The following is a 27255-nucleotide window of genomic DNA, read 5'->3' as shown; positions in this document are numbered from 1 at the left end:
GACTACACAGAGCTTGTCAATTGCGTTCAACGTCATACAAAGTGTCATGAATCTTCCTGTCTTCGTAAGAAAGACAATGTGCTTAGCTGCCGATATGAAGTACCGTGGGAATTGAAGTCCACTTCTTCACTTTTCATTGATGATAAAGGTCATAAAACCTATGTCCCTGCTCGCAATGATGAAAGATTGAATATTCACAACGCCGATCTACTCTCTATTTGGAGAGCAAATGTTGATTGCCAACCAGTCCTTTCTCGCCATGCTGTATGGAAATATATTTCAAAGTATGCAACAAAAGCGGAGACAAGATCGGAGAGCTACCATCAAATGCTATCGCGACTATCACAAAGTGCCCTTCGAGAAGCACCTACTAGTGGTGTCATCCGGAAACTCCTTACAGAAACCATTGCAGATAGAGACATTGGTGCACAAGAAATATGCCATATGTTACAAAAGCTACCTCTCTCTCTTTGCAGCTGTACATTCCGTTCTTTAAATGTCAACAGGGCTGTTTTCAAACGTGTTTCGCAAGATACTGAAAATCCTGGTTCGACACCAAACTTTATCGTTGCATATATGAACAGGCCTGCCTCACTAGAACCACTGCCCCTCCTTGAAGCTGCTCGCTCGTGGTCATATTCTGCCCAGCGGAGAAGAAACCACTGGAAATACATATTCCCCCCATTGATTGTACATGTCTTGCCCCATTACAATGTCATTCCTTCCTCTACTAATCCTTCTTATGCCACCTTCTGTTGGAGTGAATTACTCTTGTATTTCCCCTTCCGAACACTCCCTGATGATATCGGTTCAACTGATGCAGAAATTATTGCACACTGGGAACAAAAAAAGGGTGCATATACACCATGGCATGTCCATCGAGAACCCGAAAACCCACAAAGCCCACCTACTGAAGATCAACCTACCCCACACACCCCCCCTGATTCCATGCAGATGAATGAATGGCAAATCCTCTCTCAACTACACCCAGGTTACAATATTGCAATTGATGACCTCGACATGATTGGCTACCGCGACTTCGATGTCAACCACAATTGGTCACAAAATACTGTCCCTCCCCCCTTGCAAGAAACTGCCATCAATTTCATTGAATTCAACCGCTCACCCATTCAAAACCAACATCATTCATTTTCCAACCTTCCCCATGAGCATACATTATCCCCTACCCAAAGCATAGCTTTCACCGCTGTTTTTTCACACTTCAAAACCCCTTCGCCAAAATCCCCACGGAAGATCATCGTACAAGGAACAGCTGGCACAGGAAAATCCCATTTGATTAAATGCCTTCACCAAGCATTTGTGGAAAACTCACCATCCAACAAAAACCCTTTATTGTTACTTGCACCAACCGGTGTTGCAGCTTTCAACATAAATTCCCTCACAATTCACTCTGCCCTTCATATCCCTATCCAGACAATGCATCCTCTCGAAGGCCAGCCGCTCCTACACCTGCAAGAGCAACTCCGTCATGTAGAATACATCCTCATTGACGAAATGAGCTTCATTGGTCCAAAAATGCTTTCTTGCATTGACGATCGTCTAAGAGAGGCATTCCCTCTTCATCGGAATACACCATTTGGTAATCGCTCAATTATCCTTGTCGGAGATTTAGGCCAACTACCACCTATAAAAGACATTCCTTTATATGCTGGGACATCGCGTGGCACTGCACTTTGGCGCAGCTTCGACATATTCATAACACTTTCAACCGTATTCCGTCAACAAGGAGCTAGCTCGTCCCAGGTTGCTTTCTGGCAAATACTTGTAAATCTTAGGAATGGAATATCTACACTTGAAGATTGGCAACATCTAATGTCAAGAACAAGTTCATCTCTTACACATGAAGAGAAATGCACATTCGACGAGTCCATGCACTTATTCGCAACAAACAACGCAGTTGTCTTGCATAATAAGAAAATGCTCAAACAATTGAACATCCCAGTAGCACTTTGCTTTGCGGAACAACAAAGACAGAAAACTCCTACTACAACAGAAGATGAGCACCTACCTGCAAAGGTGCTCTTATGCAGTGAACAAAAATTTATGCTCACCAACAACTTATGGGTACATGCACGCCTTGTCAATGGCGCGCTTGGGAAGGTCATCTCAATATTTTATTCAATTGACTCAAAGCCCCCAACATTACCATCCTTTGTGGTTGTTGACTTTCAACAATACAGAGGAACATCGTGGGACATTTCACACCCAACATATGTACCCATTCCTCCCATCACAAGGGGTGCACGCCGTCAGATACCACTTCAAATGGCATGGGCTTTAACGATACACAAGTCACAAGGAATGACATTAGACAAAGCAACAGTGGACATCGGCACCAGAGAACGCCAAGGGCTAACATTCACTGCAATTTCAAGAGTGCGGTCACTAGCAGACATACACATCAATCCAGCATTCCCATTCTCCCGCATTGCACAAATGCACAAGAATCCATATCTTAAGCATAGACAGCAAGAGGAATCATTCCTTGCATCAAAATCCATCCAGGATAATACACTTTAGCCAATCATACAACCTGTCTTCCAGAATTACCCACATGGTAAACACCACTCACTACATAACGAAGTTTCACATAGATTTCTTGCTATTACATTTAATTTCATATGATTTTATACTCATTTGGAATCGTTTAATTTATTTCGAATATTCAAACAAAATCGTCAAACATATTCATTGTCACTTACAGTGTTTCCTTTTTGGATGGCAACAGGTATGAATACATGCTACCTACGACGGTTGTACGAGTGTTGTGAAGAAATCCAGCAACAAGAACTTACATTACAAGATATGCAGACAAGGATCCTGCCACAACAATCCATGCCACTTTACCGTTTGCGCCCAGCAATTACGTTGTTAAAGAATATAAGGAAACTACTTAAGATTACAATTCACATCCATGAAAGGGATGCACACCGGCAGATGCGACATCAACTGCAGGAACAGCTCGCACAACATGGCACCACAATAAACACTAACTGGTGTTGCCGATGCCATGGCCCATCATGCATATATGATTAGCGGCTCATTCTCATTTACATCTCTACATAATAGAATACTTTTCTTGTACATATGTTTAGAAGCCAACGAATACTTTCATTGTATATATCTTTACTTATATCTGGCATGTTTAGTTATATCTTAATAGAACTGTTCTCTGTTGTATGAACAAAGAGTATTCAAGTACGTGGTCCACTGCTCTTTGTTTTGGGTTTTATGATTCAACCAACAACTTTTTTTATAAAGAAACACGTTTCCATTACCGATCCCATGTTGACTGTTATGGGCTATCTATAAAGTTCCTGCTATTGGCAGAAAAACAACTGTTTTAGAAAGCCCATAAAGCTTCTTCATTCATCTCCTGGAAATACAATATGTTCTTCTAACTGTATAGTTGATTTTATTTATCTTCCGTTGGTTTCCATAACACAAAGGACTTACTGATCCAGATGAAGCAACAACTTTTTGAGTTGTCTCTGTTTTAGTGAGTCATTTGATTTGGTCATGGGTCCTGATTATTAGACTACCTGTACATATGTTCTGTTCATTTATACTCTCAACTACTTGTACATACCTGCGGGATATCTCTCTGGACCATGCGATTATTATGGGGATCTGCTCTTCATTAAAGAGCTCCTAACTATTCTTCCTGCAATTTGTAATGACATTCATTTAATGGAAACCATTATTTTGATTAAGAGATCTTTGATCATTGAGATGAAATGCTGCCGTTTCATTACATAATGCAAAATTTCTACATATTTGATCCTTGAGACATAATGAAACCGTTTCATTCCATAATGAATTTTTCTATTGTATATCATCCTGAACAAGGCATTATTCTTGGCTGTAACTATAGGCAATCCCTGCCTGTACTTGCAGGATTCAAATGTTGTTAAGTTTTACCATTAATGTTAATTTTATATGTTTCATCTGGGACTGAGATATATTCAATCAATTAGTTTTGAGTATTTGCTTTCTAGATTGTTACCGTGACAAATCTAGGGTAATCCCTGACAAATTATGCTTGGGGCTATAATTGTGGAGCCATTGAGTGCAGAATTGATGCGTAGATCCTGTAGCAAGAGAGATCTGAACTGTGCAGGGCGATTGAAGTAGGCAAAGTGTCCAGGTTACAGATGTAGCGGCGAAGAGTGGCCAACAATGGGGTGGCACTAAAACTACTTATGTGATAGATACGGAAGAAGAAACTCATCATAATTTCGAAAGTATTCATATTTGCCATTTAAAATGTAAATTCTTCTGATTCCTTTTTCAAGAAAACAGTGGGAATTTATAGATTGTGTTTCTTTGTTTACATTAATGATAAAAGATCCAGACGAAATTCCCTGAAGGCTTGTTCTTTTTCAGGGTTTGAGTGAAAAATGTCGCTGCGTATGTATCCTACTTATGGAAAAGGGTATAAACAGTTTTGGGGAAGCAAAGATTGCTCCAGAGAAAATTCCAAGAAACTGAAATCATTTTAATTGAATTTAAAATTGTGGAGTGTAGAAGGAAAAATATCTGGAGACACAGATTATGTGAGGAAGCAAACACAAAGATGGTCTAAAACTATTGTTAGAATTGGATATCAAAGAAACCTGTTAACCTATTGCGAATGAGTGATGCATAAGCAGTGTTATGTGGGGGCAATTGGTGTGTGACCAATGTTCTGTGTGAACTGGCGATCATTGAGAGTTGTTATCTGGAGACACAGATTAAAGTATAACTGAAAATTTTGGTTGAGACTATTTCCATTTTTGGAAAGCCAAATTGTAAAATGCCCTTTAAAGGAAGGATGTGTAGGGATTGCAGAAATTTCCAGAATCAAATTCTTGATGTAAATTTTTAAAAATTCACCTTATATTAAAGGTTTCTAATTTTTTTGAGAGCGCTCTTTCTTCTTTTTAAACCCCTTAAAGGTGGGGTGGGGATGTAAGATATATATTTTATTTGTAGAAATTCAGACAAGTAAATAGAGCATTTAAAATATTTGCACTGTTTTGCCTCTTAAAATGCTTGAAAATGAAAGTTTGAATTGTATCTTGGACAGAGCATAGATTAATAAGTGCAATACATATTGTTTTGAATGGTGGGTTTGCCAAAATGGAATCTAAAACCACTATATTTGAGGACTTAAATATGTAAAACAAAATACTTTGAAAAATACAATACATGAATTTAAAATCGGTTTCAAAATTTTAATAATGTTAATGTTTTAGTTCTACTGTCAACCAGTAATGTAAGTGATTTGTTTTAACATTTGCAAATCACAAATTTCTCCACTTTTCATTTACCATGTACAACGTTGTAATTTACTTTTTATTTAGAAAAAAATTGTGCTGCCAATAATCTATTGAACCTATTGAGCTTTAAGTATGAACGCGTTCTACACTTACTATATTAATATGAATGGTTTGGTTTTGGTTTTGTTCTTCTAATATCAAATGTACTGGTACAGGATGGTCAACGTGGTTATTGCCTTCCTCACTACTTACCTTTATATATGCTTGACTATCTATAGAACTTTCTTCCTACAAGAATTAACTGGGAATTGGAATTGTTGAATTTTTATAGAAGAGTTAATTGATTTGTCGAAAATTTTCTTGCACTGGATCATTGTGCAATAACTTTTCTTTAGATGTTTATATCTATATTACAAAGAACACATTGAATGTCTTTTTTCATTTTAGAGTAAGTTAATTACCCAAAATCAAGAAACCTTTATAAATGGCCAAGCATATACAAAGCTTGCTTGTGACAAAGGCAATAACCACCATGACTATCCTATAGAAAGTCAAAACATAATATTAGAAAACATGTTGATATGTTGTTATTAAAAAGTTAATTCCATTAGAAACCATGTTATTATTATTATATTTTGTAAAGAATAATATACATATATAGAATGATACTACATTGAAAGCCATAATTGTATAGTGCGATTAGAAAGTCAAAATATAATATTCTTAAACCAATACTTAATGTATTCATATGTGATTTTTAATAAAATACAATTAAATTTGTGAGGTATAATTAATTTTATTTAAAATAGATATGTTTTTGCACAGGGTATCTTCATTGCATGAACAGTTTCGTCATTTAGCAAATTGCTGCAGCCATGCAGAAGAATCAATTTCAATTCTGCAATGGATGATGGATAAACGAAACAAAGCGGCACCCAGCTCCTCAAGTGCCAAACAACCTGAAGTGGACCCAAAGCCGGAGGAATCTACTGCAAGACAAATCAGCCATATCGAAATCGACTAAAATGGTCTTTAAATGTAAATTTTGGTTATCTCAGTTCGTAAGAATCTATAGCAGCTTTAGTAGTTTTAGAATCAGAACAAGTAGAAAAAGGGTCATAGAGAGAGTCTCATTTTGTAACTCTATTGACCCAGGCTGTTTCCGGCATTTATTGTATCTTTGGAGATCTGACTCCCCTATTTTATTTCAGACCTTAATATAGCACCCGACTTTGTAAAAAAAAATAAAAATTATTTAAAAATTAGTAATAATAATTATAATAATAATAATAATATAATTAAAATAATAATTAATAATAATATAATTGAAATGATAAAATATAAAGATTCATAGGAATGACCAAAACAACCCAATTTGCAAATTGACAATTGAACATCTTAATAGTAAAGGCATTTTAAGATTAAGCATAACTTTGAAAGAAAGTTGAGGTTGATTTGATCATGTCAAACCTTGTTTTTACCTATGCAAAAAGAAGTTGAAGTTGATTTGATCATGTTAAACCTTGTTTTTACCGATGCAAAAAGTTGACGAAAAGTTTTGGACATATGTAAAAAGTTGCTGAGGAGAGGTTGAGATTGAAAATATATAATCATTATGGGGCGTATGTGGTGGGTGAGAAAGTAAAGGTTGAAGTTGAATTAATTTTTCATGATTATAATTATGATATTATGTGATAAAAGATTAAGAAATATAAAATGCCAAAGTAAAAGTTGTTCCAATTAAATTTACTTTATTATAAAAGAACATTGTATCTCTATGCATATTGTTTTGTATCTACATACCTATTTGAAAATGGAAAAACACCCAGTTTAAATTCAAATTATACTCCTCTATTAACTGGAAATACTTTATCAATATGAAATCATATACCATATACCTGTCATAACTATATCCACTTTATTAATGTGGATCCATGCGCTGGATGACACTTGTGGATCGAGCATTTAAATAATATTTTTGAATTTTTAATATTTAAAAATGGTATATTTACTCTGCATCGAAAGATACCTTTAATGGCAGAGAAGGGAAGTTGCCTTGCCTTTATAATTTCTAACTTCAAAAAATAGGAAGCTGCCTTTACTTTTATAATTTCGAAAAACAATGTGATAGAATTGAATAAAATATCATAGACTGAAATGAACAAAATTGTAATAAAATATAATATAATAGACTCGAATGAATAAAATTAAAATAAAATATTGAACAAAGAAAGTAGTAATCTTTCCATACAAGTAAAATTTAGTAGCGAATATTGCAGAGGGAAATCCCATCATATTACAAAGTGAAAACCCATTTCCAGCGGAAGATCTCTCATTTTCTCATGTCTCTACTAGCATGCTTACTACCACAAACAATATTTTGAACATTAACTGATTCCAGACTAAGCAAGGGAAAAATGGTCATCTGGATCCTCCAAGACACTATTTCTGACTTCAAATTAAATGTAATGTCATGGTTCACTCCCTCAACATAGAACTTCTATGTAATATCATTGTATAAGATGTTGGCAATTGTTGTTCACACTGATGCTGCATTTTTGTGATAATCTGGACGGGAAAAAATAGTATTGTTGCATGATATTTTCCATTAGGAAAAGCAAATTGTAAATGATCTACATTCATACCTCCTACCTGCTGGGTTCTCTTATATTTTTTAATCATATGATAAGGCAATGTTTGGGGGCTTAATGCTTCCACTGTACACTGTGGCACAAGAAAGAGAAATAGGAAAGGTGACAATCTCATCAAGTTGCATATAAGAACTGTTATCCAAAGTCTACTGTAGTCATCTTTTTGGACATGAAGCCACTAAAGTAGAAGTGCGCTAAACCAAGAACCAGATGTATTCCCAAAGTTAGACACTGACATCAGGAAAGGAAAGACAGTGTCTTCGATGCCATTGGGACAAAGTTGGGCAGATAATACAAGCATGGACATTAACTTAAGCTGTGTCTCTTAAAACAAAAAATCGATCTGGAATATGCATCCAAAAGTTCACCCTTGAAACAGGAATAATGTCAAAAGAGCCCAATAAATGAAGATGCGACTTTTGTATGGATTTCTTGGGCTAGATTTCCATTTATGATGTCGATGCAAGAGCTGCAGGATTGCAATGATTTTGCATGGCATCACTCACACAAATTCGGTATCGTAAAACCCCAAAAAAGACTAAAATCTCATATTCCCAATTGAATTATGATGCAACCAGACGTGTTTGTATCCATGGAATTCATTTCTTTGGTATTGTGGTTGTAGGGATCTCCATGCCTAAACTTCACTGGGGCTACATCCAAAGTAACAGCCTGAAGAATAGCTGGCCCGTCTTCACATAGATATGGTTGCACAACTAATCCAATGGCTGTTAATTGAGTGCCATCCAGAAATGGCTTGTACTCCTCCCTTGATAGCACACATATATGTAGAAACATATTATTTTGGAGAACCCCAATCTATCATTGTCCAAGGAAGGTTGGGTCATTTGACAAAAATGGTACTAAGTCCTAATACTCTGTAATGTTGGGCCTATTCTTTATGTAACAATATGCATATGTCTTGGAAATCGCATGAGTTGCAAGAAGTCTTCCTTTCACCTTAAATCCAATCCATTGTGCACATCAAGGGTAATAAAGGCCTCCAAATGTTAACATTGATGACGCAACCCAGGTTTGGATCTGCCCTTTCCAGCATACAGAGGAAGCCAACTATCCATTGACAACGTATACCTTTTTACCATTAACTGGATCTATATGGTTAAACTTGTACGATGCCACTGGTATTGGAATTGATTTATGATAGACAAATACCTCATTTGACTCTGAACCAATAGCAATAGAAAGCCCCACAAGGCTCCTTTCATATCTATGCCCAGAATATGTCAGAACAGGGTTGCAAAGTACACTTCTTGTGCTTGTTGTCAGGTTCCAAGGCTTGATTGTGCAATCAATTGAAACTGAGGTAGTTTTCCTATGATGTGCAAGCAATATATTTACAGGATCTTGCCATTGAAGAGACACAACAATAGTCAAAAGTTGAGGACTACAAGTAACTAAGGTTTCATGTTGAAGTGTTTGGAAGCTCCCTATATGGCCTTTCTGCTCAAAGCATGCAAGAAACAGGCCAAAGCATGCAAGAAACATGTAGAAAGCAAAATTCAAAGTCTGACTAAGTTATCTCCACTTTCCCATGTAATACCATAGCCTCAAGATCACAATATTTTTCAATAATTGAATATGCTCGATAACTTCTTTTGGAAAATTGAAAATGCTTTCAATTTTCAAATAAATACCTCGAATTCGAGCCTTCAATTGATGTTGGTCAGAGTAAATGTGGCTATTTGAATTCAAGCCCTTTGATATGAAAGGTAATTATGTTGGCTTATTATTAGTCATCCACCCTGTTAGGACTTCCCTTCCGAGCATCTGCACTATGTCAAACGAGCCAGCCACAGGATCCCGAGTTCCATGAACTATAATTCCTTTGTTACGCGTATTGATAAAATGTGAATTGCCATTAATATCGTGGAGACTGGGAGCATCACCATGCCAATCTTGTAACTGTTTTTGGTGAGCAACAAACCAGACATGGTAATCATGGTATTAGGCAAGGCACCTCACCTTTGTAAGCATCTCTCTGACATGCTTAATTTACATTTGTTTAGAAGGATGTTGGTGATCTAACTCATTGTATGGATCATTCACTAGGCCACGTACTCCATGCCTAAAAATTGCTTCCTTTGCATGTTCCAGGTCCTACTTAATTGAAGGAATTTTTCATTTCAAACTTTATCAGATAAGGATTGTCATTTAACCATTACTTCCCCTGCTCTGGTTCTTTGGCACTGATCCATTGTGTGGAGTAGCATGGAAGGAAAGCTTCTTTTATATGATGTTCTAACAGTCCTCTCACATGCTCCTGAACCTTGTTTTCCATGGAACAAAGAGCAATTGGCTAGTCTCTAGCATGGTTCACGGGAGCATCAATCCACTCACTTTTCCTTCCTGACATCTTCCCCGAGATTCCTGAACTGAATCGAGAAATGTATATCTCATGTGCAACATAATACGATGCATTGGGGGACTAAATTCCAGCTGCAGATGATATTTGATAATATTCTTTATTACCTTTTTTCTGAAGGGAATTTTTCGTCTGCAATCCTTCTTGATGTGCTACTGTTACATTTTTATTTAGTTGAATCTCCACATTACCACACATTGCAAGAACCCTAGTGAATTCATTAAATGGTTGAGGCAAGATACAAATAACAGAATTACCTCTCCTCCTTTTAGCAACAATCCCAGGTGTAAGGATAACAATGCCCTCAGCAAACATGGTATTGGAGTTTGGAGTGTGGAAGCTTAGTTTCATTAGAGAATGTTCCTTGTTGTCTTTAGCTGTACCATCCACTAGGAATTCAATTTCTTCTTGGAGCATGTTCCTTGTAACATCATTGCAAACTTCCAGTGGCCTTACAAAGACTCCAGTAAACTGATCCATATTTTGATGTCGAAATTTACTTATATTGAATATATCTTGTGTGGGATCTTATCCCCCCTGCAAATGAGAATGATGCCATCAAGATGCTTCAGATTGTCTTCACAAGATTTGTGTCCATATTTTGCTGAGCCTTTGACATGAACAATACGGTCAATCATGACACTGCCAGACTTAGTGGGAAACTGAACCTTTTCATGGGACAAACTTTTTAGGGTCTTTCCAACTAAGAATTCAAATGAAAATGGTCCATATATTTCTTCTAAGCCTGGTTTGGAAACCTCTTTATTTGCAACATGAATTAATACCTTTTTCCTACCACCATTTGGATTAACACTTACCCTTTGGCTTGCTTTAGATGTATTTCACAAGGCTTCAACTGTATCTTCAACTAAATGTACTGAATCTTCATTTATGCTTATATCTTCGTCTTCATATTTGTAATTGCTTTCCCCTTTCTTTGCCATCTTTAATGACAACCATGTTTCCAATTGTTCTAACATGTTTGTGAAATCTTGGTTGTAATCTTCAAATTTTTGACTTGGAAGCTTTTTATCTTTAAACTTCCATTCTGACCCTCAAATTCTTCTCCTTGATATCACCCACAGCTGGCCAGAGTTATGCTCTAATACCACTATAATATACCCAACAAAAGTTACATACAAACTTTTCCAAAAAATTTAAAATTTCTCTTTGGCACCTTTCTACAAATAGTTTGAATGCAAAGTCTGGAAACACCTTCAACAAACAACTCAGAAATTTCATCGAACACTTCAAGGAAAATTTCAGATAAATAACTTCAGTTAAAGAACTAAGGCAACTAGGTTTTATTTGATAGCTGCAAATGTTGTTTGGTTATATCAGGTAACTAAGCTGTTTACTGTTTAACCTGCTATCCGTGATGAATTTTTTCTGCAAACTGCTATTATTGAAATTATATAACTGATTACTGGCTAATCAGACGAAAACTTTTACATAAAGAAGCCATCCTACAAAATAGTGCTAAGGAAGAAATCATTCACAAAAGTTGCACCTCCCATTATATCTATTTATTTAAATCCATGTCACTGTCAAATAACTTTAATCTAAAAAGTCAGCCTGGACAGGATTCCAATCAATAAAACAAAAGACACTCCCCTGCCGGAGAATTCAACAAGAATGGGACCTTGGCATCACAAATCCATTTAAATTTTAAACCTTCAATCTAACTTTGTTCATCAATGTAGAGTAATTATGGACTGCTTTAAAATTGGAAATTAGCTCCAAATAGCAATTATATCAAATGGAAAAAGTGGGAAAAAGATGTTCTAAAATGCAAGCTGGAGGGAAAAGAAAAAATCAACAAAAAGGACTATCCAGTATCTGCCAGATATCTTTCACTTGTAAAGCAAAACTTTTACAACATCCGAACATCCGATATCTGATTTCTTTAGCGACCAACGACCTGGCATCAATAGATATGATGATAATTGAACGTCTTTTGTCAAACCTCGATCCTTGAGTCCAAAGACTCAAATAACTTTGGACGTGTTCTATACTTGCACTGCGTCATAGACAAATTTGAACTTTGACCATCAGAGGCTGCTCGTAGGTTGATTCTCAAGTCATTGAGGACAACAATACTCCTCCAGAATAAACGCCCCTTCAAACATGTATTTAGCATACCCAGCATGACATTTTGATATACAAATATAAAAAATGAAAATATAAACAAATTTCCATCATTTAACCAGGTATGGTGTGGGAAAACTTACATCAGTGTAGTCTTGATCAGTTAACCACCATAAACACCTGTTCGTAGTGTCATAAACTCTCCTACAAACAAATGACGATATGCCTGAAGGAAGTTCAACGTCTTTCCTGAGAAACCCAACTTTAGATGGCTCATATCTCATCTTTGTGAAATGAAATAACCAGCTATATAAACACACGATGAAATCATGTAAGACAAACATTAAAGCTTCAAAATATCTCATCTGTTTGCAACTCTATTGAATATGGAATAGCAATATAGCAGATGCGTAATAGATCATAATAAGCATACCAGTAAACCAAGGCACTGACCTTTTCCAGCGTATATTTAAAAGAACAAGCATCTTCCTTAAGAAGTGAACCAGTCAACTTATTATGGAATTTGTTTCATTGGAGTGCTCCACCTATTGATGTATCTCCATTTGAATAGGTTCCCTTGCACACATCTCCATTTTATTGGTTCAAGGCACCCACACGTGGAGGGTATCTATTCAGATGATATACTAACTATTGAACCCTTTTTTTGGAATCGACCAATATGGCTGAAGCATCATTGCATCAATTGAAGGTACACAAGGATCTAACATTTTCAGGTTCTAATACTACTACATGTGATGGCCTAGAGATAACAATACAGAGAGAGAAGATGACCTTCCTTTTACTCTATTCCACCAACATGTACAATCTCCAAAGCAAACATTCAATCCAAGAATGCTCAGAACTTTCTTCAAAAAACAAGGTAGATGCAATGGATGTTCAAAATTTCCCTTTGTTGTTATGTTATCAGATAGAGTTTACAACATGGGGATGATCTTGCAACTCTAGTGGCCCCTGTTATATTGGTGGCAACATGTGTGAATGTTACTTACCCCAGGAGAACTACAAATGATTCTGTCATGAAAAGCTGAAAAGTATATACCTAGGATGAAACTAACAATAATAAGCATATCTGATCATGATGCATAAAATGCATAAGGAAAAAATCCCCAATATGTAGAACATAATAAAAAGTACAAAAGAATAGATGACAATTCCCAAAAGCAATCTGTGATACATTGCATGGAATGCCATCTGAAAAGCTGTACTATATTTTTTATTACTTTTCCAATGTCATTTCATTTTTACTGCAATAATTTCCATGCACTCATTTTGGAAGAAAATCATGAAGCTAAAGTTAATGGTAAGCCTAAAGTGCCCTGTCAACAGGAGCTGAAGTCTTTATTTCAAAGGCAAACAATGTTTACCAAAAAAATTATATTTTAAAAATATGCTATGAATAACTAATAATTCTCGCATTATGCGTGGAGAATATCAGAAAGCAATTGTACTGCTAGTTCCTACTAATGCCTTTGCAAGGGGCTTAAGATATCATTACTATAAAATGACTCTATATGACTCTCGAGTTCCAGATAAATGCTCATTCGCTCAATTTGAAGCACCAACAACAAAAACATTCTGTTGCATCTTCAAAAGTACTTACAAAAATAAACTACTCTATGCACAACATGCCTCTTTTGAATTGGAGTCAAGATAGAATATTGACCACTCTGAGAGTCTGAAATGTACTTTTCCTTTTCATTATTCTCCTTTTGCTACTCGCCAAGAGCGGTGATCTTTAAGTGCTCTGAAAATGATTGACCAAGGCACAGGGGCATCCATTTGAGATAATTCGTGAAAGCAGTTCCCTATCAAAGTGATAGATATAAAATATAGACATCTTAGATTTCACACTGTGAAGTTGTCTCTTTCTGAATTGAAGACACTCTAATTATTCTCCAAATGCACCAAGGCTATTGATAAAACAGAGATCCCACCTCTAAAATAAAGTTTCATCCTCCGACAGATGGGAAAAACTTGGTCAGGTTGAGAGGGAGAGCATAAAATTCTTCACTTCTAGGATCAGTTTTGAATGAACGGAACTTATCCCACCAATGATGGCCTCTGTCTTTCCTTGTTGAGCTCTCCCCCATATGTAGAGTGTTATCCAAAAACAATGCTACGCTGCCAGTAACTAAAGGTGGTGACGAGAAAATCACATTGATAATGTCATTGAACTGTTAAAAAAGCCATTCAAAAATGTTTAAAGTTAAAAACATTGAAAATTTGAAGATTGAAGGGAATGTTGCCACAACGAACTGCTAGCCAAAAAATTTCAATGTAGTCCCTGAAAGAAGTTGTAAGAACCCTACCCATCATCCATGAGTGTGGACTGGACCATGACCAGAAGAAACTGTAAATTCATTGAAGTATTGTGGTACCGATAATCCCAAAAATAGAGAGAAGCCCAAGATGAACTTCGTCCTGAAACTATTTAGATTACAAAATTGAAGGAAACTGAGACCCTCACCAGCTGCTCATCAAGAATACAAAAAGTTTCAGACACGAGGCAAAACCCAAAGAATTGTTGTTCTACCCTACAATTTTAAAGTTGCATCGTACAAACTGTCTGCCAATATAGGTACCCAATGAATTGTTGTTGTACCCTAATATGTTGAAATTGCATTGTACAACTAAGTGTCTGCCAATATGAGTTAACCTTAAGGTTTTATGCACACATCCATTATACATTATGGCAACAGCTAAGATACTACTAGTTGACTGACTTTGCAGCTCAGCACATAGGATTTGTGTACACTGTATACATACCAACATAACCAAAGAGGAGACAGTACACGGCAGCAACAATGGGTCCTGGTATAGAAGCAAAGATTGCTCCAAATTTGCCTGGAACACATTAACACGAAATTAGCAATGCCAAATCCTAGACTAGGGAATAAACCCCAAAATGAGAACAATATACCAACTTGAATTGATTATCACCAAGAACAGAGAAGAATATCATAAATCTTGCTGATATCTGGAGCACCCTTCGACTCCCAACTCGTGTCAACCCCAAAAGACGAGCATTCTCACTGCAAATTCCCAAGATAAGACAAATTTCAGAGCTAGTATTGCCAGAAATGGGTCAAGTTGCAGCTAAAGTTGCAAGAAATGGGTCAAGTTGTCTGGTTCTTACACTGATACATTTCAGAGCTAGTATTGCCAGAAATGGGTCAAGTTGCAGCTAAAAGTTTCCAGAAATGGGTCAAGTTTCCTGGTTCTTACACTGATACTGTGCGATGATGATGGGTAGGGTTCTTACAACTTGTTTCAGGGACTACATTGAAATTTTTTGGCTAGCAGTTCGTTGTGGCAACATTCCCTTCAATCTTCAAATTTTCAATGTTTTTAACTTTAAACATTTTTGAATGGCTTTTTTAACAGTTCAATGACATTATCAATGTGATTTTCTCGTCACCACCTTTAGTTACTGGCATTGTAGCATTGTTTTTGGATAACACTCTACATATGGGGGAGAGCTCAACAAGGAAAGACAGACGCCATCATTGGTGGGATAAGTTCCGTTCATTCAAAAATGATCCTAGAAGTGAAGAATTTTATGCTCTCCCTCTCAACCTGACCAAGTTTTTCCCATCTGTCTGAGGATGAAACTTTATTTTAGAGGTGGGATCTCTGTTTTATCAATAGCCTTGGTGCATTTGGAGAATAATTAGAGTGTCTTCAATTCAGAAAGAGACAACTTCACAGTGTGAAATCTAAGATGTCTATATTTTATATCTATCACTTTGATAGGGAACTGCTTTCACGAATTATCTCAAATGGATGCCTCTGTGCCCTGGTCAATCATTTTCAGAGCACTTCAAGATCACCGCTCTTGGCGAGCAGCAAAAGGAGAATAATGAAAAGGAAAAGTACATTTCAGACTCTCAGAGTGGTCAATATGCTATCTTGACTCCAATTCAAAAGAGGCATGTTGTGCATAGAGTAGTTTATTTTTGTAAGTACTTTTGAAGATGCAACAGAATGTTTTTGTTGTTGGTGCTTCAAATTGAGCCAATGAGCATTTATCTGGAACTCGAGAGTCATATAGAGTCATTTTATAGTAATGATATCTTAAGCCCCTTGCAAAGGCATTAGTAGGAACTAGCAGTACAATTGCTTTCTGATATTCTCCACGCATAATGCGAGAATTATTAGTTATTCATAGCATATTTTTAAAATATAATTTTTTTGGTAAACGTTGTTTGCCTTTGAAATAAAGACTTCAGCTCCTGTTGACAGGGCACTTTAGGCTTACCATTAACTTTAGCTTCATGATTTTCTTCCAAAATGAGTGCATGGAAATTATTGCAGCAAAAATGAAATGACATTGGAAAAGTAATAAAAAATATACTACAGCTTTTCAGATGGCATTCCATGCAATGTATCACAGATTGCTTTTGGGAATTGTCATCTATTCTTTTGTACTTTTTATTATGTTCTACATATTGGGGATTTTTTCCTTATGCATTTTATGCATCATGATCAGATATGCTTATTATTGTTAGTTTCATCCTAGGTATATACTTTTCAGCTTTTCATGACAGAATCATTTGTAGTTCTCCTGGGGTAAGTAGCATTCACACATGTTGCCACCAATATAACAGGGGCCACTAGAGTTGCAAGATTATCCCCATGTTGTAAACTCTATCTGATAACATAACAACAAAGGGAAATTTTGAACATCCATTGCATCTACCTTGTTTTTTAAGAAAGTTCTGAGCATTCTTGGATTGAATGTTTGCTTTGGAGATTGTACATGTTGGTGGAAGAGAGTAAAAGGAAGGTCATCTTCTCTCTCTGTATTGTTATCTCTAGGCCATCACATGTAGTAGTATTAGAACCTGAAAATGTTAGATCCTTGTGTACCTTCAATTGATGCAATGATGCTTCAGCCATATTGGTCGATTCCAAAAAAAAGGGTTCAATAGTTAGTATATCATCTGAATAGATACCCTCCACGTGTGGGTGCCTTGAACCAATAACATGGAGATGTGTGCAAGGGAACCTATTCAAATGGAGATACATCAATAGGTGGAGCACTCCAATGAAACAAATTCCATAATAAGTTGACTGGTTCACTTCTTAAGGAAGATGCTTGTTCTTTTAAATATACGCTGGAAAAGGTCAGTGCCTTGGTTTACTGGTATGCTTATTATGATCTATTACGCATCTGCTATATTGCTATTCCATATTCAATAGAGTTGCAAACAGATGAGATATTTTGAAGCTTTAATGTCTGTCTTACATGATTTCATCGTGTGTTTATACAGCTGGTTATTTCATTTCACAAAGATGAGATATGAGCCATCTAAAGTTGGGTTTCTCAGGAAAGACGTTGAACTTCCTTCAGGCATATCGTCATTTGTTTGTAGGAGAGTTTATGACACTACGAACAGGTGTTTATGGTGGTTAACTGATCAAGACTACACTGATGTAAGTTTTCCCACACCATACCTGGTTAAATGATGGAAATTTGTTTAGATTTTCATTTTTTATATTTGTATATCTAAATGTCATGCTGGGTATGCTAAATACATGTTTGAAGGGGCGTTTATTCTGGAGGAGTATTGTTGTCCTCAATGACTTGAGAATCAACCTACGAGCAGCCTCTGATGGTCAAAGTTCAAATTTGTCTATGATGCAGTGCAAGTATAGAACACGTCCAAAGTTATTTGAGTCTTTGGACTCAAGGATCGAGGTTTGACAAAAGACGTTCAATTATCATCATATCTATTGATGCCAGGTCGTTGGTCCCTAAAGAAATCAGATACCGGATGTTCGGATGTTGTAAAAGTTTTGCTTTACAAGTGAAACATATCTGGCAGATACTGGATAGTCCTTTTTGTTGATTTTTTCTTTTCCCTCCAACTTGCATTTTAGAACATCTTTTTCCCACTTTTTCCATTTGATATAATTGCTATTTGGAGCTAATTTCCAATTTTAAAGCAGTCCAGAATTACTCTACATTGATGAACAAAGTTAGATTGAAGGTTTAAAATTTAAATGGATTTGTGATGCCAAGGTCCCATTCTTGTTGAATTCTCCGGAAGGGGAGTGTCTTTTGTTTTATTGATTGGAATCCTGTCCAGGCTGACTTTTTAGATTAAAGTTATTTGACAGTGACATGGATTTAAATAAATAGATATAATGGGAGGTGCAACTTTTGTGAATGATTTCTTCCTCAGCACTATTTTGTAGGATGGCTTCTTTATGTAAAAGTTTTCGTCTGATTAGCCAGTAATCAGTTATATAATTTCAATAATAGCAGTTTGCAGAAAAAATTCATCATCAAATACTACAAAATAATCTACCGCTAAAAATTCTTGGGGATGATGAAGCAGCCAGTCATGACATGGGAAGGCAACATAAAACTGGATCATCCTTTGTGATTTCAAAATGGAATTATTTATTTGCTCTTAAGAAGGTGGACACTGCAGTGCATAAGATACTTTTGTTTGGAAATGGAACTTTGCAATGCCTGCACATCATACCCAGCTGCTTCATGTCTTAAAATGCGGGGAAAGAGAGGATTTTGGCCCTGCAACCAAAGCAGTATCAGTATCAGTCATTCCATTTCACTGCTAACAGCAATATTTTATGTGTTATACAGTACAGTGCAATTGGAGATGTGTAATTAATATCCTTCCTTCAAATTTTCTTGATGTTTAATGATAATTATTCATAGCATACGTTTGCTTCCCAGAAACTTGATGTTTAATGGTAATTATTCATAGCATACCTTTGCTTCCCAGAAATAAAGGCCTGTATGACACAAGGCAGTATAATGCACTTTGATTCTCACTTCCATTGCCTGTGGAGGAGCCACTTCCACTTCTTCAATCTTCAGAGGCTCCCCTGCACCCCATGCAACAACAGCTGTAACAAAAGTACAAATCAAAATATATCAGATTTCAAGAAGCATAAATTGCACACATACAGTTTGCATAAATGCAGCTTAACCCTGAAAATCAATTTTGCCATGAAATGATATACATGAAATAAAAAGGATGTGGCCATGACTCCTTGCACTGAACTGAACTGAAGTAGTTACCTTTGCATTTGATAACCTGTCCTGCAGTACAGCTCGCCATTAAAATATTTAAGCTTTTCAATCCACTTTACAGTTGATACCAGCATTGAGTTGAAAGCAAAGCAGGACACCAGTTTATTTAAGGTGGATGCTTTAAGTAAAAAAATGCATAATCCCTTCAATGACCAATTGGAAGGTATCATAATACACACAAGAACAAAGGAATCCGAAATCCATTCAATGACCACTTGGCTGGAACGTGGTCTCTTTCCATAAGCTAGTTTTTCGTGAGGGCGAAATACTGGGATCCTTGGATGAGACTAACATGATTGCCAGTGGCGGGGCTGGACAAGTATACAGGATAGAAATGACCAATGGTGAGACAGTGGCTGTGAAGAGGCTTCCTGGTAGGGCAAAGATTGAGGCCTTTGAATATGACAATGGGTTCCAAGCAGAAACTGAGACTTTAGGGAGGATTTGGCACAAGAACATTGTTAAGCTCTGGTGCTGCATCTCTGGAGAGGATTGCAACCTGCTAGTGTATGAATACATGTGCAATGGAAGCTTGGGAGATATCCTTCATGGACCTAAAGCTAGCAGACTCAACTGGCCTACAAGGCACATAATTTCTTTAGATTCAGCTCAAGGCCTTTCTTATCTTCACCATGACTGCCTTCCACCAATTGTTCATCGTGATAAGTGTCAATATTTCATCAGAAATTCAAAATTGGATTCAATTGTGATTTAAATCATTCAAAATTGGATTAAATTTTGATTTAAATCTGTGATACCTTTTCTGAATCTGAAATTGAACGCAGGGCCTCCAAAAGGGGTTCTGCGTATTGCTGTAATGAGGATATGTGATCGGGGCGCGTGGGATGGAGACCCGAGGCTGCGAGATCGAATACAATGGCAGTGTGGCCTGATTTTTGCAGGAGATCGGCGAGCTTATACCAACACCAGGATCCCGAGTTCCATGAACTATAATTCCTTTGGTACGCGTATTGATAAAATGTGAATTGCCATTAATATCGTGGAGACTGGGAGCATCACCATGCCAATCTTGTAACTGTTTTTGGTGAGCAACAAACCAGACATGGTAATCATGGTATTAGGCAAGGCACCTCACCTTTGTAAGCATCAGAGCAACAAACCAGACATGGTAATCATGGTATTAGGCAAGGCACCTCACCTTTGTAAGCATCTCTCTGACATGCTTAATTTACATTTGTTTAGAAGGATGTTGGTGATCTAACTCATTGTATGGATCATTCACTAGGCCACATACTCCATGCCTAAAAATTGCTTCCTTTGCATGTTCCAGGTCCTACTTAATTGAAGGAATTTTTCATTTCAAACTTTATCAGATAAGGATTGTCATTTAACCATTACTTCCCCTGCTCTGGTTCTTTGGCACTGATCCATTGTGTGGAGTAGCATGGAAGGAAAGTTTCTTTTATATGATGTTCTAACAGTCCTCTCACATGCTCCTGAACCCTGTTTTCCATGGAACAAAGAGCAATTGGCTAGTCTCTAGCATGGTTCACGGGAGCATCAATCCACTCACTTTGCCTTCTTGACATCTTCCCCGAGATTCCTGAACTGAATTGAGAAATGTATATCTCATGTGCAACATAATACGATGCATTGGGGGACTAAATTCCAGCTGCAGATGATATTTGATAATATTCTTTATTACCTTTTTTCTGAAGGGAATTTTTCGTCTGCAATCCTTCTTGATGTGCTATTGTTACATTTTTATTTAGTTGAATCTCCACATTACCACACATTGCAAGAACCCTAGTAAATTCATTAAATGGTTGAGACAAGATACAAGTAACAGAATTACCTCTCCTCCTTTTAGCAACAATCCCAGGTGTAAGGATAGAAATGTCCTCAGCAAACATGGTATTGGAGTTTGGAGTGTGGAAGCTTAGTTTCATTAGAGAATGTTCCTTGTTGTCTTCAGCTGTACCATCCACTAGGAATTCAATTTCTTCTTGGAGCATGTTCCTTGTAACATCATTGCAAACTTCCAGTGGCCTTACAAAGACTCCAGTAAACTGATCCATATTTTGATGTCGAAATTTACTTATATTGAATACATCTTGAGTGGGATCTTATCCCCTGCAAATGAGAATGATGCCATCAAGGTGCTTCGGATTGTCTTCACAAGATTTCTGTCCATATTTTGCTGAGCCTTTGACATGAACAATACCTTCAATCATGACACTACCAGACTTAGTGGGTAACTGAACCTTTTCATGGGACAAACTTTTTCAGGGTCCTTCCAACTAAGAATTCAAATGAAAATGGTCCATATATTTCTTCTAAGCCTGGTTTGGAAACCTCTTTATTTGCAACATGAATTAATACCTTTTTCCTACCACCATTTGGATTAACACTTACCCTTTGGCTCGCTTCAGATGCATTTCACAAGGCTTCAACTGTATCTTCAACTAAATGTACTGAATCTTCATTTATGCTTATATCTTCGTCTTCAGATTTGTAATTGCTTTCCCCTTTCTTTGCCATCTTTAATGACAACCATGTTTCCAATTGTTCTAACATGTTTGTGAAATCTTGGTTGTAATCTTCAAATTTCTGACTTGGAAGCTTTTTATCTTTAAACTTCCATTCTGACCCTCAAATTCTTCTCCTTGATATCACCCACAGCTGGCCAGAGTTATGCTCTAATACCACTATAATATACCCAACAAAAGTTACATACAAACTTTTCCAAAAAATTTAAAATTTCTCTTTGGCACCTTTCTACAAACAGTTTGAATGCAAAGTCTGGAAACACCTTCAACAAACAACTCAGAAATTTCGTCAAACACTTCAAGGAAAATTTCAGATAAATAACTTCAGTTAAAGAACTAAGGCAAAAATCTGATTTTTATTGAGGAGATTTTTCAATGATTACAAGTAGACTCTAATGCAAATCCCGATCCTTACTTCAGCTGATAGGAAGTATATAATTTCTTGATAGGCTTGTCAATACAATGCTTGGAGAATTTACCTCTACATTACTGTAGTAGCTTAAACTCCTGGATGATATACAAGTCTACTCCAACACTCTAACACAATCCAGGAAATAAAAAAGAAACCCAAAAACTAACCAAATCAATGCAAAGGAATCCAATCAAAGTCTGCTTCAGTATATAGAACGCAGACGAGGATTTTCCAAATGTTTGTTTTGTGGAGATGTAACAGGACCCACAACAATGATCAACATGCAGCAAGCTAGATATGACTGGAGATAGAAGCGTTAATATCTTTGTTGGCTAAAGCCAGTGTTATATTCAAATGCACTACTCCAAATTCTTGAATTCTTACAAAATTTACAGGTTTGACACAAAAATAGTCCTCCGAAAGAAAAGGCTCCTAAAAAGAGCTATACAAACCCTGATGCAAAGAAAATAATTTGACAGGCAGGCCCTAACACAGAAAAGGTCATCCGGAAAGAAAAAGAAAAAACACTAAAAACAGCTATATGCCTATAAGGCATGATGCAAGGAAAATAATTTGACAGGTAGGTCTTAACTTCAAGGCTAAATATTTTCTTTGACAGTAATTTCTCATTTGCAAAATCTAGCATTTAGTTAACCTTCAAATGCGAGGAATCAACAGAGCTCCTAATTCAAGTTACGGGCTAACTAACACTTGACATGGCATTGAATTTAAAAAGAATTTTTTTTGACAGGTAGGCCCTAACACAAAAAAAGTCCTCCGAAAACAACAGCCTCTGGAAATAGTTATATAAGGCCTGTAAAGAAAATAATTTGACAGGTAAGCCCTCACTTCAAGCCTAAATATTTTCTTTAGCAGCAATTTCTCATTTGCAAAATCTAACATTTAGTTAACCTTCAAATGTGAGGAATCACAGAGTGCCTAACTGAAATTACAGGCTAATTAGCACTTAACCTGGCATTGAATTTAAAAATCAACTTTCAATAACCCTGGACATCCATCTGCAGGGCACTGAAATCTTGAATCCGGACATAAAATTTGTCTTATTTTTAAAAACTGGGAATTTATTCAAAAATTGAGAATCTATGAAATGGCTTTCACAAAGAACTATTGAATCCCCCAATAATAACGGCTTTCAGAAAGAAGTCAAGGGTTCAAAACTCACGAGCGACGCCGAAAATTGAGAATGCCATGGTTTAGCTGGAATTCAACAGAAAATAACCATTGCTAATGTTTGAAGAAAAACGGTAAAATGTGAGATGCAGCGACTTACAAGGTATAAGTAATCGTCTGATAAAATTTGGCAGTTCGAAGAAATAAAATCACGATAAAACAGAAGCCCGGATTGTGCAAACAGTCTTGATTGCGATCCTCTGAGAGTTAAATTCAGAAGATTCTGTTCGATACTGAGGAGATAGTCGTGTTGTACACCTGCTAGTGGACGAAGGCAGTATAAATAAATATATCATTAAAAGCCCCACTTCTTCTGCACCTCTTAATGCTTTGGTTTGTTTCCATGGCCAGCAAAATCACAACGAAATTGAAGTAACACCTTCAACAAACAACTCAGAAATTTCGTCAAATACTTCAAGGAAAATTTCAGATAAATAACTTCAGTTAAAGAACTAAGGCAAAAATCTGATTTTTATTGAGGAGATTTTTCAATGATTACAAGTAGACTCTAATGCAAATCCCGATCCTTACTTCAGCTGATAAGAAGTATATAATTTCTTGATAGGCTTGTCAATACAATGCTTGGAGAATTTACCTCTACATTACTGTAGTAGCTTAAACTCCTGGATGATATACAAGTCTGCTCCAACACTCCAACACACTCCAGGAAATAGAAAAGAAACCCAAAAACTAACCAAATCAATGCAAAGGAATCCAATCAAAGTCTGCTTCAGTATATAGAACGCAGACGAGGATTTTCCAGATGTTTGTTTTGTGGAGATGTCACAGGACCCACAACAATGATCAACATGCAGCAAGCTAGATATGACTGGAGATAGAAGCGTTAATATCTCTGTTGGCTAAAGCCAGTGTTATATTCAAATGCACTACTCCAAATTCTTGAATTCTTACAAAATTTACAGGTTTGACACAAAAATAGTCCTCCGAAAGAAAAGGCCCCTGAAAAGAGCTATACAAACCCTGATGCAAAGAAAATAATTTGACAGGCAGGCCCTAACACAGAAAAGGTCATCCGGAAAGAAAAAGAAAAAAACACTAAAAACAGCTATATGCCTATAAGGCATGATGCAAGGAAAATAATTTGACAGGTAGGTCTTAACTTCAAGGCTAAATATTTTCTTTGACAGTAATTTCTCATTTGCAAAATCTAGCATTTAGTTAACCTTCAAATGCGAGGAATCAACAGAGCTCCTAATTCAAGTTACGGGCTAACTAACACTTGACATGGCATTGAATTTAAAAAGAATTTTTTTTTAAAGGTAGGCCCTAACACAAAAAAAGTCCTCCGAAAACAACAGCCTCTGGAAATAGTTATATAAGGCCTGTAAAGAAAATAATTTGACAGGTAAGCCCTCACTTCAAGCCTAAATATTTTCTTTAGCAGCAATTTCTCATTTGCAAAATCTAACATTTAGTTAACCTTCAAATGTGAGGAATCACAGAGTGCCTAACTAAAATTACAGGCTAATTAGCACTTAACCTGGCATTGAATTTAAAAATCAACTTTCAATAACCCTGGACATCCATCTGCAGGGCACTGAAATCTTGAATCCAGACATAAAATTTGTCTTATTTTTAAAAACTGGGAATTTATTCAAAAATTGAGAATCTATGAAATGGCTTTCACAAAGAACTATTGAATCCCCCAATAATAACGGCTTTCAGAGAGAATACTTCTTGGTTAATTTTGTGAGAGGGAGGTATTTTAGTGACTAAATTTACCTCAATGGCGTATGCAACCAATGGTTTGTAATTAATTTTATGGAAATTATAAACTATTTAAAGTTCAAGATTTGATATATTGATTTCTAACTCATTGGAATTTTTGTGTTATTTACCATTGTTCATTAGTTGGTTGTATGCTATGCAAGCTAGTTGTTTATATTGTGTGCAAGCAAGATTGTAAATAGAGAAGAATAAAGAATGATTGAGAATTTTGTAAAAGAGAGAGGACGTACATACACTTTTTAATCTTTTAAAATATAAATCTCTTTATAAAAATGAAAAAAAAGTACAAAAAGAGACTTTTGTAGAGAATCCATGTTGGTAAAGAGAGTAGGTCATAAATTGTTCATTTACAAATCAACAAACTATAACAATCATGCTAGGATATGACACCAAATGATATATGGATAATATACAACTAACCTAATATCAAAGATCCAATGAGAATATGTACTTCATTAAGCAATCTTCAACTATGACATTAGATATGGTGTTATAATGGCCCCATTCTGAAAACATGTTGAAAACCTCCTATAATGGGCATGAAGGCTCGACTCACGCCGAAGATTATTTGTATCATTTTCCCTCTCTTCTTAGCTTCTAAACAATGATTTTAGATATATAACACCAATTTATAGACATGTTAACATGTTGTTAAACATTAAAGGATTTTTTCATATTTACAACATGCAAGGAAGCAATATGTACTCTTTGTTACATCATTATTTGCACGCATAACAATTGAAATTTGTATTTTTTGTCTCATATTATGTAGATTATCCTACACATTCTGATAATTCCTCCAATACTGAGTGATGTATTCTTAGCATTGGGACTTGATTATAATTTATGGATAATACACCTACATGAAATAATTATGATCAATCCATAATCATCACTCAATGTTGGAAAACAAGTTTGTGTATAAATATAGTTGGAGATTGATAGAAAATTATATTCTACTACTACCATATTATGTTGCCCCTCTTGGTTAATGATATGTGAAAATTCAAGAATTTATAAAATGTGAAAAGAAATATGAATATTAATTTTACTACTTTCTAATATGATTGTTTTTTTTAATTTTACTATTATTATTAAATATTGGATTTTTATTTCTTTCAAGACAAAAAAAAAAAATCAGCATGTTTCTATTAATAAGAGAGCTATGTTTACATGTAACATATTGTTAAAATGTAGCATCAGATATATAGCCACATGGAAAACTAATCAACAATCAACAACAACTAATACTAGCCAAAACTCTAATATTTGAAATCAGTTTTCTCCAATACCTACCAAAAAAGAATCATATACTAATTCATCATATAGGCCAACAACAATTAGGATGAAAATATAAACTCCCAGAAAAAGATGTGGTAGTAAATGAGGCATTGTGGCCCAAAAATAAAAACAAAAGAGATAGATTTGTCCATGAGCTCGAAGGGAAAAAAATTGGTACTAATGTGACGTCCCTGCAAGTAAACCGAAAATTTGATGCAACCCAGATTCATTGAAAGTCCTTTATTTGAAAACTTCTTAGCAACAACGTTGAATTCCCTATGTAGATGTGAAAAGGTGACTTGTTGGAAAAGTCCTTTGATCTTGTTTATTTGATGCATCCAATGGACGAAATGTGGAGGGGAAAAAGTAGTCCCATTGTTAATCCAATGTATGGTTATATGATAATCGCCAAATATATGAAAAACATCGAGGTTCAGTCGCTTCACACAATACAATAAACCCCATAATGCAATAGCTTCCACTCTGTTAGTGCCATGTTCTCCATTCCAACGAAAGTGATACATGAGATCTGCACTAGTAGCAATGCAGACTCCACAACCGCAACATTGATTCTGGGATGCCCCATTGAAATGGCTGATAGGAAAAGATGTCTGTGAGGGT

General features: G+C 36.1%; 1 long non-coding RNA gene and 2 pseudogenes across 3 annotated transcripts; 1 reads left to right on the top strand and 2 right to left on the bottom strand.

The window, feature by feature from the left end:
- Positions 1-12713: 12713 nt before the first annotated feature.
- LOC149193243 (nucleobase-ascorbate transporter 6-like) lies at positions 12714-15929 on the bottom strand (annotated as a pseudogene). The gene is made up of 5 exons (XR_016255029.1): positions 15925-15929; positions 15366-15457; positions 15192-15269; positions 14735-14895; positions 12714-14599 (listed from the first exon to the last, which is right to left on the bottom strand). The product of XR_016255029.1 is annotated as a nucleobase-ascorbate transporter 6-like (transcript).
- Positions 15930-17734: 1805 nt separating this feature from the next.
- Positions 17735-18598, top strand: LOC149193242 (uncharacterized). The gene is made up of 2 exons (XR_016254930.1): positions 17735-17861; positions 17974-18598. It is a non-coding gene; the product is annotated as an uncharacterized LOC149193242 (long non-coding RNA).
- Positions 18599-18747: 149 nt separating this feature from the next.
- On the bottom strand, positions 18748-19519 carry LOC149193241 (alcohol dehydrogenase 3 pseudogene; annotated as a pseudogene). The gene is made up of 3 exons (XR_016255028.1): positions 19480-19519; positions 19168-19304; positions 18748-18966 (listed from the first exon to the last, which is right to left on the bottom strand). The product of XR_016255028.1 is annotated as an alcohol dehydrogenase 3 pseudogene (transcript).
- Positions 19520-27255: the final 7736 nt, after the last annotated feature.

This window comes from Pinus tabuliformis, chromosome 2_2, assembly GCF_031772625.1.
Source record: "Pinus tabuliformis cultivar Carrire ecotype Pingquan chromosome 2_2, CPIR1, whole genome shotgun sequence".
In the NCBI taxonomy this organism is placed as follows: Eukaryota; Viridiplantae; Streptophyta; class Pinopsida; order Pinales; family Pinaceae; genus Pinus; species Pinus tabuliformis.
The sequence above is the reverse complement of the archived record's forward strand: the minus strand, read 5'-3'. Positions and strand labels throughout refer to the sequence as shown.